At 33.7% G+C, this 13,837-nt stretch overlaps 1 long non-coding RNA gene across 1 annotated transcript; it reads right to left on the bottom strand.

Moving 5' to 3' along the window:
- Positions 1-1,452: 1,452 nt before the first annotated feature.
- Positions 1,453-2,233, bottom strand: LOC134240950 (uncharacterized). The gene is made up of 3 exons (XR_009986544.1): positions 2,052-2,233; positions 1,686-1,886; positions 1,453-1,585 (listed from the first exon to the last, which is right to left on the bottom strand). It is a non-coding gene; the product is annotated as an uncharacterized LOC134240950 (long non-coding RNA).
- Positions 2,234-13,837: the final 11,604 nt, after the last annotated feature.

The following is a 13,837-nucleotide window of genomic DNA, read 5'->3' as shown; positions in this document are numbered from 1 at the left end:
GTTAAACAACACCATTTTAAGTTTAAAGCGGCACAGTGACGCACAAAGGGGAAAATTGACAAATGTAGAATTTTCGCATGACCTCTGTAAATTTTGTTCAATTCCTAAAAGTATTCAGTTTCAGAAAATTACATATTTCAGAACCTAAGAATTATATTTTTATGGAGAAAAATAAAAGTAAAAATAATTTCTGTCTGACCCAGAACGAAAATATTGCAAAATTCCCTGGTACTTCTTCCTCTCTATTGTACGCATGCGCAGAAAAGTGTTGAATAAGTTTCCATAGTTACCATGGTCTCAGGTATCCACGAATGAATGTAAGAAGACCAAAATATTTGATTTAATGTTTTAAAAAAGTTGTCAGAATATATTTCTCACCTTTGCATGCTCCAGTTGAATGTTGTTTACAAGTTTGAGCTAAAAATAAGAGTTGCCTGACCTTGACATATACGAAGTAACGAAACGGTAGATACAACATTTGTTTTTCCGGCACTTATATTGTGCAGTCAATTCTTGCAGTTTGTCATATCTTCGCTATATACTCATAATTTTCATAAGTCTTTCTCTGTATGCTACATATATCTTAAAATTAAGATGTGATTTTGACTCACTGTGCCGCTTAAACATTGTTACGATTTCATGAAATAAAGAAGGAATGCTTCCGTCATCGTTCGTTAACGGCGTAGTTATACACAGTGTAAGACAGAAAAATCTCACACTCCTGTCTCACGCCGGACAGGTCAATCTAACATTGGTGATTATGCAAGAACTGTTTCTTTTGGTTTTTATACTTATTAAAATAATTACAAAAAGAATGAAAAAAGTCCTGCGGATGAGCCCTGGAAACCAAAATGACTCTCTGAAAATATGTTTCGGGATTGAAAATGCATTTTTTCTTTTAATTAAATAAACTAATCCTATCAGAAATATTTTAAACAGAAGTTAATCTATGAATTGATGAAAAATTATTAAAATGAGGCTGGTATCTCATAAATGACCCCTTTTTCGTTTGCCTAAATTAAACATCTTTCTTTTTACAGCAATTAATTGATTGTATGCTGTTTCACGTTCCATTCCAGAATCACCACCATATACCGGTGAAGGGCTTCAAATTCTGAAATTTACTCAGCACTCAGACCCATGGCGAAGTAGGGTCTCTTCCAAAGGACCCACAACTTCAACTTCAAGGCAATTTAGATTGTCGTTCCTATGCAATTTATTTTCAGAGCTTTTTCAAAAATTAGTAGCATTTTCAAAAATAATCAAAAACGATTAGCCCTGACCCCTTGAATTTGTCAGAAAACACATTTTTAATGGTTTTGGTTTTGACAAGGGGGGGGGGGGGGATGCCATGCAATGAATTCTTTTTGTTGTTATTTATTAATGCATGCTAGATAAGTGACTTATACTTGGCTCAAAAGAAAATTGTTAATGTTAATGTAAAAAGTAATACTTATTGTGCAATCCGCTCCCGTGTAGCCTTCTCTGCAGATGTAGCATGCGCCATTCTTAATATCACATACTTCACAATTATCAGACTTATTACAAGACTGACAGTCGCTTCCATAACGGTCAATTTCGCACCCTAAAGAAAGAGTTTTTTTTTAAATCAACATTGTCAGCAGTAGGGATTTTTTAAGATATAATTTTGAAACAAAAAGAAATTGTTTTGACATGTAAGTTACCGCTTATCTCTATTTCGCATAGTTCAAATTCTAATGTACTTCCATAACCATCCCATATGTTGAATTTAATTGAATATGCCGTGCGCTGAACCTCAAACTCAACTGTATGTGGAATTTCAGTTTCGTAGGATTGATAAACTTGAAAAGGCCATCCATGAGAGTCGGAGTAATAGAAAACCGTTCCGTTTGTGTGAACACTCCCTATATCCGGTTGAAAAAAATAGTATATTAAGATTTTATACTTAAATACTTAATAATCTACAGTTATATTGTATAGAGAAAAACGCTTGTAATTTCAACTTGGCACTTAACTATATGTATTACAATCGATACTAGTGCAATTGTTGAACTGATTTCACAATATACCTTTAAATAGAAGTCTCGATACTTCAATGCTGTAGGTCTTTTGAAAGTTGATTTCAATATAAAACCGACGGCCTTTTAAAATTTCGCAGGTATCATTTCTATCTCCGTCAGTCAATTTTCCAGTAGTTGAGCGACTTTCTTGTCCCCATGCGTTATAGAATGTCACAGTTTTTCCAAGTGCAATGTTATCTATTTAAAATAATAAAAATCAAAGCATTGTTTCATTCAAGGCTTAAATTGGTTCTTGCGTAATGCAATAAAGCAACAAAAAGCTAATCTTGCAGCACATTGACATTCTATGCTAAAGGGAGGAAATCTATTGGCGATGTGTAGAAGAGAAAAGGAGGATTATTATATTTCTATTCACAAAATTTTGGCATTTTACGGTAAACTTTTCTCACAATTGTCCTGGAAATTTAAGAAATAAAATTGTCTTCCTTTACATTTATAAATATTGTTAGAACCCCCCCCCCCCCCCCATGTGTCACTTTTGCGATTTTTGTTAAATTTTTTATCTTGACGATTTTTCCAGAATAATCGCCAGTAAAGTATCTTCAAAATAATATAATTTTTAAACGCATACAGTTTATGCAATTTTTTTCCTATATGTATATCAAATTCTTTTAATTTACTGTGAAAAATGGGTTTAAATTGAGATTAGAAATTTTCTTAATTGAAATAACTTAGAGAATATGTATATTCTACCTCATAAATGTCGTTTTCATCATCTAAAGCATCAGTGATTAGTACTTTTAACGTATGTTGAAAAACATTCTACACTAATAGTGTAGATTTTTTTTTTTAATTGTGTTAAAAGTACTGAAGTTTCCAAGTAACGGTGATAACTTATTTTATGAGAACCATTTCTTTTTAATTGATGGCAGGATTGTATTACCCTTACAATTGACAAGTGTGCAAGAAATACATTTTTATGCCCCCCCCCACCCACCCCCCCTCCAGCATCGAAGATCTCGAGGTATAAAGTTTTCGCCCTTTTCGTCCGCCTGTCTGTCTTCGAAAAAACATTATCCTGACCATAACTTTTAATTTAATTAGGTAAAGCTGACAGAAACTTCCCTAAGTACCATGTTTTTATGACTTTGACCTGGCCTCAACCAATCGGTAAAGATTAACATCAGTATGCTCTCTGATGTTTCACTATCCACTGGATCTCTCGAACGGTCTGTTTTCGGCCCCTTTCTCTTCCTGATGTACATGTACCTTCGCTCCCTAAGGAGAATCATCGACCGGTATACCATAAACCGTCATGGATTTGCAGACTACTCATCGAATACAGTCGTCTGAGTGAAAGAAAAACCCAATGTCATTCGTGCCGCACAGGTCAACGTTATGGGAGTGGGGTTGGAGGTGAATAGAAAGTGTACGAGCCTGGATTACTGTAAACAGACTTAAACTAAACGATGCAAAAACTGACTGTTGACATCAGTGCCCATAACCAGTACCGTGTGAAGGATCACCGCCCTATGATTGGTAAGGCAACGTAGACACTTAATCTACTGTAAAAACATCAGTGCTGCGCTGGACGCCTCCGTATCAATGGAAGCACAAATAAGCCCATTTATATGAAAGAGGTACTTAAACATTAAGGGATTCTCCTAGGTGGAAGCCTGTGTAAAGGTTATCAATGCAACAGTCACATCCCACCTTGACTATAACAAGTAACAAGTGGCTTAGAACAACGCTGAACGTTGTTTCACAAAATTATGTTACAGACAACATATCAAAAACTACATCGGCTATCAAATAAACTGTGTTGCATTTAACTCTTTACAACTTTCTGAACTGTTTTGCAACATACACTTAACGTTCACGTCATAGAAAAAGAAATTTACCATTTCCCCGCAAACACCTTTTAGCGTGGTACACGTTTCTCTAAAGTTTAGCGTAAATAATTTTATGACGTTATATTTTGATACAAAAATAACTTTTCCTATTTCATGTTATTTTTACAAGTATAAAATAAAAGGAAATTGGCATCTAATTAAAGATTAAATGAACTTTTTAAAGTGCGTGAAAATGCGTGATTGCGGGGAAACGGTATATGCGTGATTTTGCGTTAGAAATAGGAAATGGTGTATGCGTTAAAACGAGTAACTGCGGGGAAGGGGGTTAAAGTGCTAACAAGGCTCTACACTCCTCCTCTATACCACTCTGTATGAGAGAGGTATTTCCCATGTACAATGTACTTAACAAAAAGAACTTTACGATCATTGTCTGACAAGTGATAAGTGGTATTTAAGAAATCATTAAACACATATAATGCAAGTTAGAGTTATTTGCACACTCTGTGCACAACTGTGAAACAGCCTGCCCTAAAACGCCGAGAGCTTGATGCACATGGAGCATTCCACAAAATCCAAAAAAAAAAATTCTTGTTCAAGCGAGAAAATAACTTCAACTTCAACGACTTTACAGCAATTTTGTGGTACCAGGGCAGTGTGAGGTGTCGCCCTATCTTCAAAAAGCGTAGCGTGTCCTGGTTATTGAACCAACTTTTGTTCATCAATCCTGCCATTGTTTTTTTTTTTTTTTTGAATCAGCGCAGGTTTAAGTTGTTTTTCACATAATAATTTGCATTTATTGTTTCGCCGACTGGAATGATATGTAGCTTGCAAAGTAATTCTCGTTCCAGTCTCTAGCCGTCAAATGCTTGTGATCACGAGCACTTCTGCCGTTGTGTTCTGTCAGAAGTTGATTTCTTGATCGTTTAAATGCCTTTCATTTTTTTTTACCTTTCGCGAATAATTAAACACTGTTATATAACTCACATTATAACTAGAGTTCTTGAGTTCCTTGCTGCATTTTCTCCTTGATTTTCCTCTTTTGTATTTAATGTTCTCCACTTTTCTCTTTACTACGCCTACTATCTTCGACGGTCGGCCAGGTCTCCGTTGATCGGTTAGCTGTTTATTTTCTTTGACGATTTGTTCCATGAATAAACAATATTTACTATTTTTTTTTTCAGAGAACGAGGTTAAAATCTAAGATTTAAAAACGAAGTTTTAAACTAAACTTTTAACCGTAGAATTCAATTTTGGGGTGGGCGACACTTCATTTTAGCGCGTTTTTCTGGGGACCGGTAAAGTAAAGTCGTACTCTAACCCTAATCAGTCGAATAATGCGCAAGGACTTACCTTAATCTCTCGGATGGATGCGAGACTAACCCTAATCAGTCGAATACTAGTGCAAGGACTAACCTTAATCTCTCAGGTGGGTGCAAGACTAACCCTAATCAGTTGAATAGTGTGCAAATTTAACCCATTTCAGTTGAGTGAGTCTTAACATTCTGAAGTGCACAATTAGCAATACATTATACTTTCGGCATACTTATTTCATGAATCATTTAATTGTAACTAGCATAAAAAATTGTAGGTTATGCTCCGAGAATGACGCGGAATTTTGAACTCTCCTGAGAGCTGTAGTAATACATGTAAGATAGATACATGTAACTCGAGTAATCGCAATAAGGGTTTTTAGGGGTCGGACGGAGTCTGTAATAGGCCCCATTACCAATACGAAAAAGTTTGTATTTTTCCAATTTCATCAAAGAAAATTCCATCAAACAAATATGGTTAAAAATGTCTAAACTCAGATATTCCCTAAAACCTTGAAAATAAGACGGATTTGATAAAAAGCCGGTTTTTAAGATAAGCCTCCTATTTCTTGCATTGAAAATTACTCAAAAATAAGCCTGTTTTGAAAATATGCCGGTCATACATCTTCTAATATGTTGACGGTGCGACCGTTAGAGCGAGCGCAAACTCTTCTATTGTTTTGACTTAGATCGGGCTCGTCAAACCGCACGTGACATTTGGTGCGTCTAACTCTGACGTCACATGACGTATGTAAGTTGCAATATACCGAGAAAAAGCCTGAACGTAGCTGAAAGTTAACGAAGAATGTTTTGTTTTCTATTTATCTTCAATATATATCCATTAAATCAAGGCGAGTAAACTTTTTGTTGAACATTTGCCGTGATTCTCGCGAGAACGTAGCTAAATTAAGTGATGCATTGTGGGTCGAAATTACGGCATCAAAAAATGCTATCGAATGATGTGCAGAAGTCCGAATTTTCTCTTCGCACAGGCGTTGCTTTAAGAGATCGCTATGCGAGCGGCGCTTCGCGCCACCTAGCTGCGCTCGCTATTAATTCACGATGTACGTTTAGCAGTACTAGTCACCATTGCTAAAAGTGCATAGTTTGTTTTAAAAACGGGCGCACAGAATTACGGCATTTGAACACTATTCATGTAACTCTTACGGATGTTTACCTGCATATTCTATTTTTAGAACGAGCAAGTAGTTTTTAATCTATCGATTACAATTTTTTTTATTGATAAAAAGTCGTGTTTATGTTCTCGATGGCTACCAGTTTTTTTTTTATTGATAATAAGCTGTAATTTGAAAATAAGACGGGTTTGAAAATAAGCCCCCACCTTCTTATTAAAGCTTACAAAAGCCGCGGCTAATTTCCAAGGTTTTAAGGTATGTCTATCAGGAATGCCCTTAAAAATGTAAAAGGCATGCGTGCTCCAAAATCTAACGGCCTGAATATCAAAAATAAGTCAATAAATACCTTTAGCTACAAATGAAATAAGCTTCTTATTTGGATATATTTGCAAAATAAATAAATATATTTTTTTCCAATTTCAACAAAATGTCAATATTTTCCCCAAATAGACAGGGACAAGGCCCTTGATTTCAAGACCTTAAATTCCCTTGCGAAACTGTTAGTATTGAGTGCCGAAAGAACAAAATTCACTTCTTATTATATTTGGCCCTGAGAATTTCCCCAAATTTAAGTTTCAACTGAATCAAAACTTTATAGTGGAAATAAATGTTGGGTATGTGCTTTCTTAAAATATAGAGCAAACTTTTTAGAATGTGTCCCGTTAAACTATTTTATGTTGGTCAAAACATGCATGGAATGCGTATTTCCGGAAAAATCGTTAAAAATCAACTACTTAAAAGCAATTTTCAATAGGTCCGCATCAAAACACCACTTTCAAATTTTCTCAGTTGAAACATTGATTTAAGGTAAGGTTTGCGTTTACAGGGAGATAACTCTTGCGAATCACCAAAGCGTTTGAAACATGCGAATTTGAACCAGCGATGCTAAGCATCTCGGTAACGAATTTCCTCTGTCATACTTGATGTTAGTTGTCACTTATTGTTAGGACTAAAAACAAAGGACGTTTTCAGGAGAAAGTCTTACAACAAATCAAAGCATGGGAATCTTAAAAGCCTTTGAGATTAGCGTGATGCATGTGGATGAACCAATAAAGGAGGACTTGTTTATTTTCGATACGGAACGTGGCAAGTTGCACGGCCATTCCGATCAGAAGAAAGTCATTGACGCAGTGTGCTGATGTGTGTTTCTCGCTTCACCACTTCACTAAAATTTTAAGTGAGAATGGGAAAGAAAAAAGAAAAGACCTGAGAGTATCCTGCAAAGTATTATGCTATATGCAGTCCGAACAGGGAAGAAAAGTCGCGGTGCATTTGACCATGTCCAATGATGATGTTGACAGTTTGATTGTTGATAGAATTTTCATCAGGTAATTATTTAACTATTCATTTTACTGAAAGTTATGAATGATCTACTGACTACGGATTTAAAAACGATGAATAAACGGTACAAGGATGTCAGGATGTGACTAATATCCCAACATTGCCGAAAAATAAAAAAAAATGCATTAATTCAAGAAATTATGAAAAATAAAATCCTTGCTTTTTAGGCCTCAGAACAGGTATTCAATTGTTCAAGTTACCTTTTTAAATGAGGTTTGATTTTAATTAATATCTCATTTTCTAATTTATAAAAAAGAGATACAGATTTTGCATGACAAGAACATTAATTTTCTTGATCAAGCATTTTGCATTTCACTAATTCAATCTGTAAATTTTACAATAATTTCATATTGATTCTTCATTCATCATATTGGAAATTTATTCATTTCATTGAGTGAATGAAACTCAGTGCAATTCCTTATGCTATTCAAAAAATGCAATTCCTTAAATGTTATTGTAAAAATGAACACATGTGATTTCAGATCATGGGTAATTAATTGGAATAGATAAGAATAAAAAAAAAGTACTTTAGTGTTTCCTTAAAAGATTTGTGCCATCAATCAAAGTAGAGGTCATCCCATATCAGCTCAAGAATATTAAAGAAAGTTGGATGGATCAAGCTAAGATGTTGAACCAGACATGGCAAAATCAATGGAGATTTGGAGAAGAACTTCTGACTTGTTATACCCAATGCATATTTTTATATGTCTATAGATTATAGAAGAAAATTATTGTTCAACAACATCCTATCTAGTATATACATGCTGTTTTCCATATATTTAGAAAAGATGTGTATGCGATCATATTGCGATGATTTCAGTTCATGCTCTGCTTGTCCATCTTTGAATTTGTTTTCAGTAAAATAAATGTATACATCATAGGTATTAATTGAAGGTTGCTTTTGTCTATACTTACATGTAACAAGTTTCTTAAAAGGGTTTGTAAAATTGCAAGGAAATTAATACATGAACAATTAAGATTAATATTTTTATTCATTAAATTTTGTTCTTACCAGGAGCTAATATGCTCAAATAAGTATTTCTGAAAACTGATGAGTTTTGTATGTAAAGCTACAGTGAACATGTATAATTATATCTACTGTAACAGTTTAAATCATGACACTTGGCAATTGTAAGGTTGTTAATTTAGTAGGAATGATAAGACCAGTTTAGTAATCTACTAAGATTAAAATTTTTTTCACAAATACATGTAGTTTATTTTAAAATTGTTTACATTTATAATCTTTTAATTTTTTTTCTGTATTTTGATTTTAAAAAGCAGAAAATTTTGTTATATTTAAATTATTGTTTCATTGATATCAAGGAAATATATCTATCACTGTAGCATTGTTTCTTTTTCCCTGTTCTTGACAAATATTTATGACAGTGTTATGTCATTTTGCAGAATTTGCCTTTTCTCTGAAATCAGAAGTACTCTGTAACCTCATTAAAGTATGAATTGATGTCACTTAGAATTCATCTTTATTTTGTTCTGTCTGATATTTCAATTTAGATTCTCAAACTACCTAATCCAATGATTGAGCTAATGTCCATGAAGTGTAGAAATAGGCCATCTTTAAAGAATGTTTGGTGGTCGGCCTCTCCAGACCAACTGACTAAAATGACCAGACTGAAAACTTGTTTTCAATGCAGGGCCATGTTTTTTTTTTCTTTTTATTCCTCTCATCCCCCTTAAAAAAATGCTGTTGAAGATTTTCTCACCTATCGACCCAATAAATTTACCCTGAGTCAAGAGAGGGCAAACAAACATTACTTTAAAGATAGCATTTCTACTCTTTGAAGTAAAGAAATCATTTAATTATAAAAACAGCAGCTTTGTGGATGCAATGCTTACAACAAATCACTCAAAAAATGGCATACATGTATAATGACAGTCACCAGCCATAACTGAATAAAGATGATATGCTACAAAGATGTCTAGAAGTTACTACATGTTGGAATAACTAAATCAGCATGAGGTCAAATTCATAGGCTTTTAATTGGTTTAGTTGCAACATTTTCTGAAGTTTGTTTATATACATATACATGTACTTCTAAAGGTGTTGCAGTATAATTCATGGACAATTTCATCAGAATATTCAGATGGAAAGATTGCCATAAATACTAGAGTTCTTCCATGGAATAAATTTTTAGACCATCATGTTGCACATAAGGAGTTTTAATTTGAATATTTTTGGCCAATTTATGCCTAAAAACAATATCAAAAAAAACATCTGGTCTTTAACATTCACCATGACAAGGTGATATCAATGTTGTCTTTAAAAGTGTAGAAAAAGCCTGATTTTTATATTCCGAACCCATAATATAACCCCTGTTTCCATGGAAATAATATTGGGGACAAAAATATTTTTTTAGTTCAAATTAATGAAAATGATCAAATTAATAACTTCATAGATTTTGATGGAATCGGTAGATATGTAAAATGCTGATTTTTATAATTTTGTTGCCATGGCAACGGTTTCACTTTATCAAGGAAAATTGAAAAATCTTCTTTTTTACCCAAATTTTCACATTTTTGATAGCGGAAAATTAAAAGTTTAAATAATAGAAGCATGAATTATACTAATTCAGGTCATTTTAATTATAAAAGTTTGATAATTTATAAAATAAATCAATTTTTTCAATGAAAATAATATTCGAGGTGAAATATGAAATACGTTAAATTTGGCGTCTTTTACTGAAGAAATGGGACGGGCAATATCTTTGAAAATCATATTAAATGATGAAGCTAATCTCCCTTAATAAATTGATATATAGCATGTGTGCATATTAAAAAAAATATGAGTTGGAGGGAGACGCAAACCTTACCTTAAAAGCATTCTTTATGCAAAAAATTACGATGGTGTTATTTTGCGGACTATGTTTATTTTTTAAAAATGTGTTCATTTTTACACCACCAAAACCCATGAATGAGACAGAATGTTGCTATAACACGTTTTATAACTCGCCAAGTATCGCTGAAAAATCGTAATTTTATAGGATGAAGTCTTCACATCAATATTATGAACATCAAGTAATGTTATTTCATATATTTAGTTGCAATGCTTTTGTCTATAAAGTCTTATTGATAAAATAAGAAAAGAAATACATATACGTCATTTCTAAAAATAATGACGTCACAATGGGGTGTAATACTTTTGATAAAATATAGATCTATAACCTTAGTCCTTTGTGCAATATAATCCGAAGCATAAGAAATGACAATATATATACAACGTATATACTTATCGTGATAACAAAATGTAATAGGAAAGACAATTTTAAGATACTTTTAATTGTCAAGAATCACAAAGTTTGCATGTGTTCCAAGAAAGCATTGCCTATTTGGCGTGCATCTGCAAAACTTAAATCCATATTTTGACACGTTTTTTAAATATTTGCTAAGAAATTACAGGTATTTATCGAAAATTACCAGCGTATTGCAGTGGTTAGAGCATTATGCTCTAGAGTTGCGAAGTAAGGAATTGATCCTTACGTCGCGGGTTCGAATCCATTGTGGGTCGTGGAGACAGGTTCTTCAGCTCGAACGAGATCGTATAAACCGAGATGCTGGCACGAAAAAAAAAACCTCACTGCTCAATGACCCAATCGTAACTACTCGGCCATTTCCGTAACCACAAATAACTTTTTATCAGATACGGAAAAGGGCGAGTGTGATCCGATTGCTCAATGACCCTGACTAAGTGCCGAGCATAAGACAAAATTTGCAGCTCTCCACCGGCTAGTAGTGGTGTCTCCATATGAGTGAAATATTTTCCAAAAGGACATTAAACTACAAGTTTACAATCAATCAACCAATCAATCAATCGATTGTCTCTATAGGTACATGTACTTGTAATGAGATATCTGTGTAAAAGTGTAAAGTTTCGAAAGGGCTCGTATATATCCTTAACTTGTATTATATTCTCAGTTTACGTTAATTATATATTTTTTCATGTCAAAAATGTTTTTAATTCATTCATTCTACCCTCTACCTTCTAAATAAATGGTGAAGTTTTACTTGATGTTTTATTTTAACGATAAACATAATGATACTCTTCCAACCTCAACTTTTTACTTCTCGTTCTCTCGCTCTCTCTCTCTCTCTTAACTTTTTTGTTATGTAAAAAAATTAAACGCATAATTATCACTGAACTGAATGTTCAGCTATATTTTGCTTATCAATGATTATTAGTGCTTCGGGCTTAAACACGTGTTTTTATGACAAAGTGACTTAAATATTTCAAATAATGTTATTGTTCTCACCTCATTGTATATGTCCGCCATAGAACATGTAAACTATATCAATTTTATTATATATCTGAAATGACCCCCCCCCCTCCCCTTAAAAATACATTTTAGTTATCTGTCTTCCGAGGTGGCTGCATCTTGTTCCATTCTTTTGATTTAATTTTCAAACGCGCCAAACTGATAAAGCATACAACCAAAAATGATGAGGGCGGGGGGGGGGGGATGCAACGTTCAAGAATACCTTGTAAAATACACTGTGTAAAAGATATATAGGAAGGAAATAGGTTCAAAGTTTGTTTTGTTTTATGTTTTTAATCTGCTCCATGGAAGTTGCTGTTGCACATTATACGAAATAATGAATAACTGTCAGATTTTTTCAATTTATGACAAAGATCAATCGATTGGCTTGCGTGATAATTTTATGCATAATCGTCTACGGTTATTCCTTAAATAAACCGTGTGGTACATGTACCTTTCTCTCCTTGTTTACTACAGGGTGAATTAATGTACAAATATTTAGCTCATCTATGTACCAACCGATATACCTACACATCTCATTTTTTTTTGTGAAATTTCACCTCTCGTATACAACGTCATTAAGAAGAACGACAACACAAAACCTTGACATTGTGAAAATGTGAAGGTTATATGTAACACGTGTAAATCATCGTTGGAAATTCGGTCTGTTCAATACGCGTATCGCGTAGAAAATAGTAACATATCTGCATGTATTAGAACAAAACTCTACATTTTTTTTTCAGAAAACCTGACATAATTATGATAACATGAATTTACTTCGAATTCGCTGTTGGAATACTGTTTGTAAAAATCAAATAAGAAAGACAAGAAGGCCAAAAGCCGGCGAGCCACACCGACATGCACACTAACTGCAGAATTGAATGTAGTTTTATGGTGACGGTGGTCAATTCCATTTTTTCCCCAGACCAGTGAGCATAGGTCTTCAGCTACATACACACTAAATCATTTTCTATAACAACGGCAATTATAATCATTTTAGTCGTTTACAAATTTGGTCAGGCACGTAGCATCGTTTTTGAAAGTGGGGGGGGGGGAACCAGAGAAAAAATATATTTTACTTACCTGAAAAATTTGACAAGCAAAAAAAAAACAAAACAAAACAAAACAAAACGGAAAATTAAAAGTTGCCCAAACTCGAAAATCCTATTCCGTGGGGGGTGGGGGTAGTGGTCAACTTTTTCAAAGCAAAATTACTTTCACTTCCTTTCTTTTTTCCTACACTTCCTTGATATCACTATACTATGTTACAAAGTGTGGGGGGGGGGGGGGGACAACCATCCTTTTAATGAACATTTTCTATAGTAAAGGTCATGTTGGGGAAAAAGTGCCCCCCCCCCCTGTTGCTACGTCCTGTTGGTTATTACGACCGTCTTTAGAACTTCAGCGCTGAATCGCAGCGATAAACTACTGCATACGGAACGCATTTTGCCCGAGAATACTGTCAATAATTTTTTCTTATACCTTTTATTATTTATTTACATGCATGTATCTTGTAATTGCCTTCCGTGATGTAAACTTCATTCCGTCACAGTTTATCACCAACGAATGCGACATTAAGATCCGCCTATTATGAGACGTAAACGGTCTATTATTTCATCGGCAGGTCCAACATCTCACTCTGCAGTCAAACATCGATTTTTTTATTCACACTCAGTAAAACATTAGATATGTTAGATTTTTTTCATATAGATTTGTACTGGAACAAATTCTTACAAATATAAAGGTATAACAACATAATTCTTTTCTTTCAACTTTTTAACTATACGATATACGGCTTATATTTTTGAATAAATCTTATAAAAATGTTTTAATAAACATTGGTATAACCAAGCAATACAAATAACGACTTATTTTTATTATGGTAGGGGAAACACATTTTTAAATGTGATCATTTGTCATCTAATA

This window comes from Saccostrea cucullata, unplaced genomic scaffold (assembly GCF_032062105.1).
Source record: "Saccostrea cucullata isolate Sc308-1 unplaced genomic scaffold, CSIRO_AGI_Scuc_v1 ctg2832, whole genome shotgun sequence".
Lineage (NCBI taxonomy): Eukaryota > Metazoa > Mollusca > Bivalvia > Ostreida > Ostreidae > Saccostrea > Saccostrea cuccullata.
The sequence above is the reverse complement of the archived record's forward strand: the minus strand, read 5'-3'. Positions and strand labels throughout refer to the sequence as shown.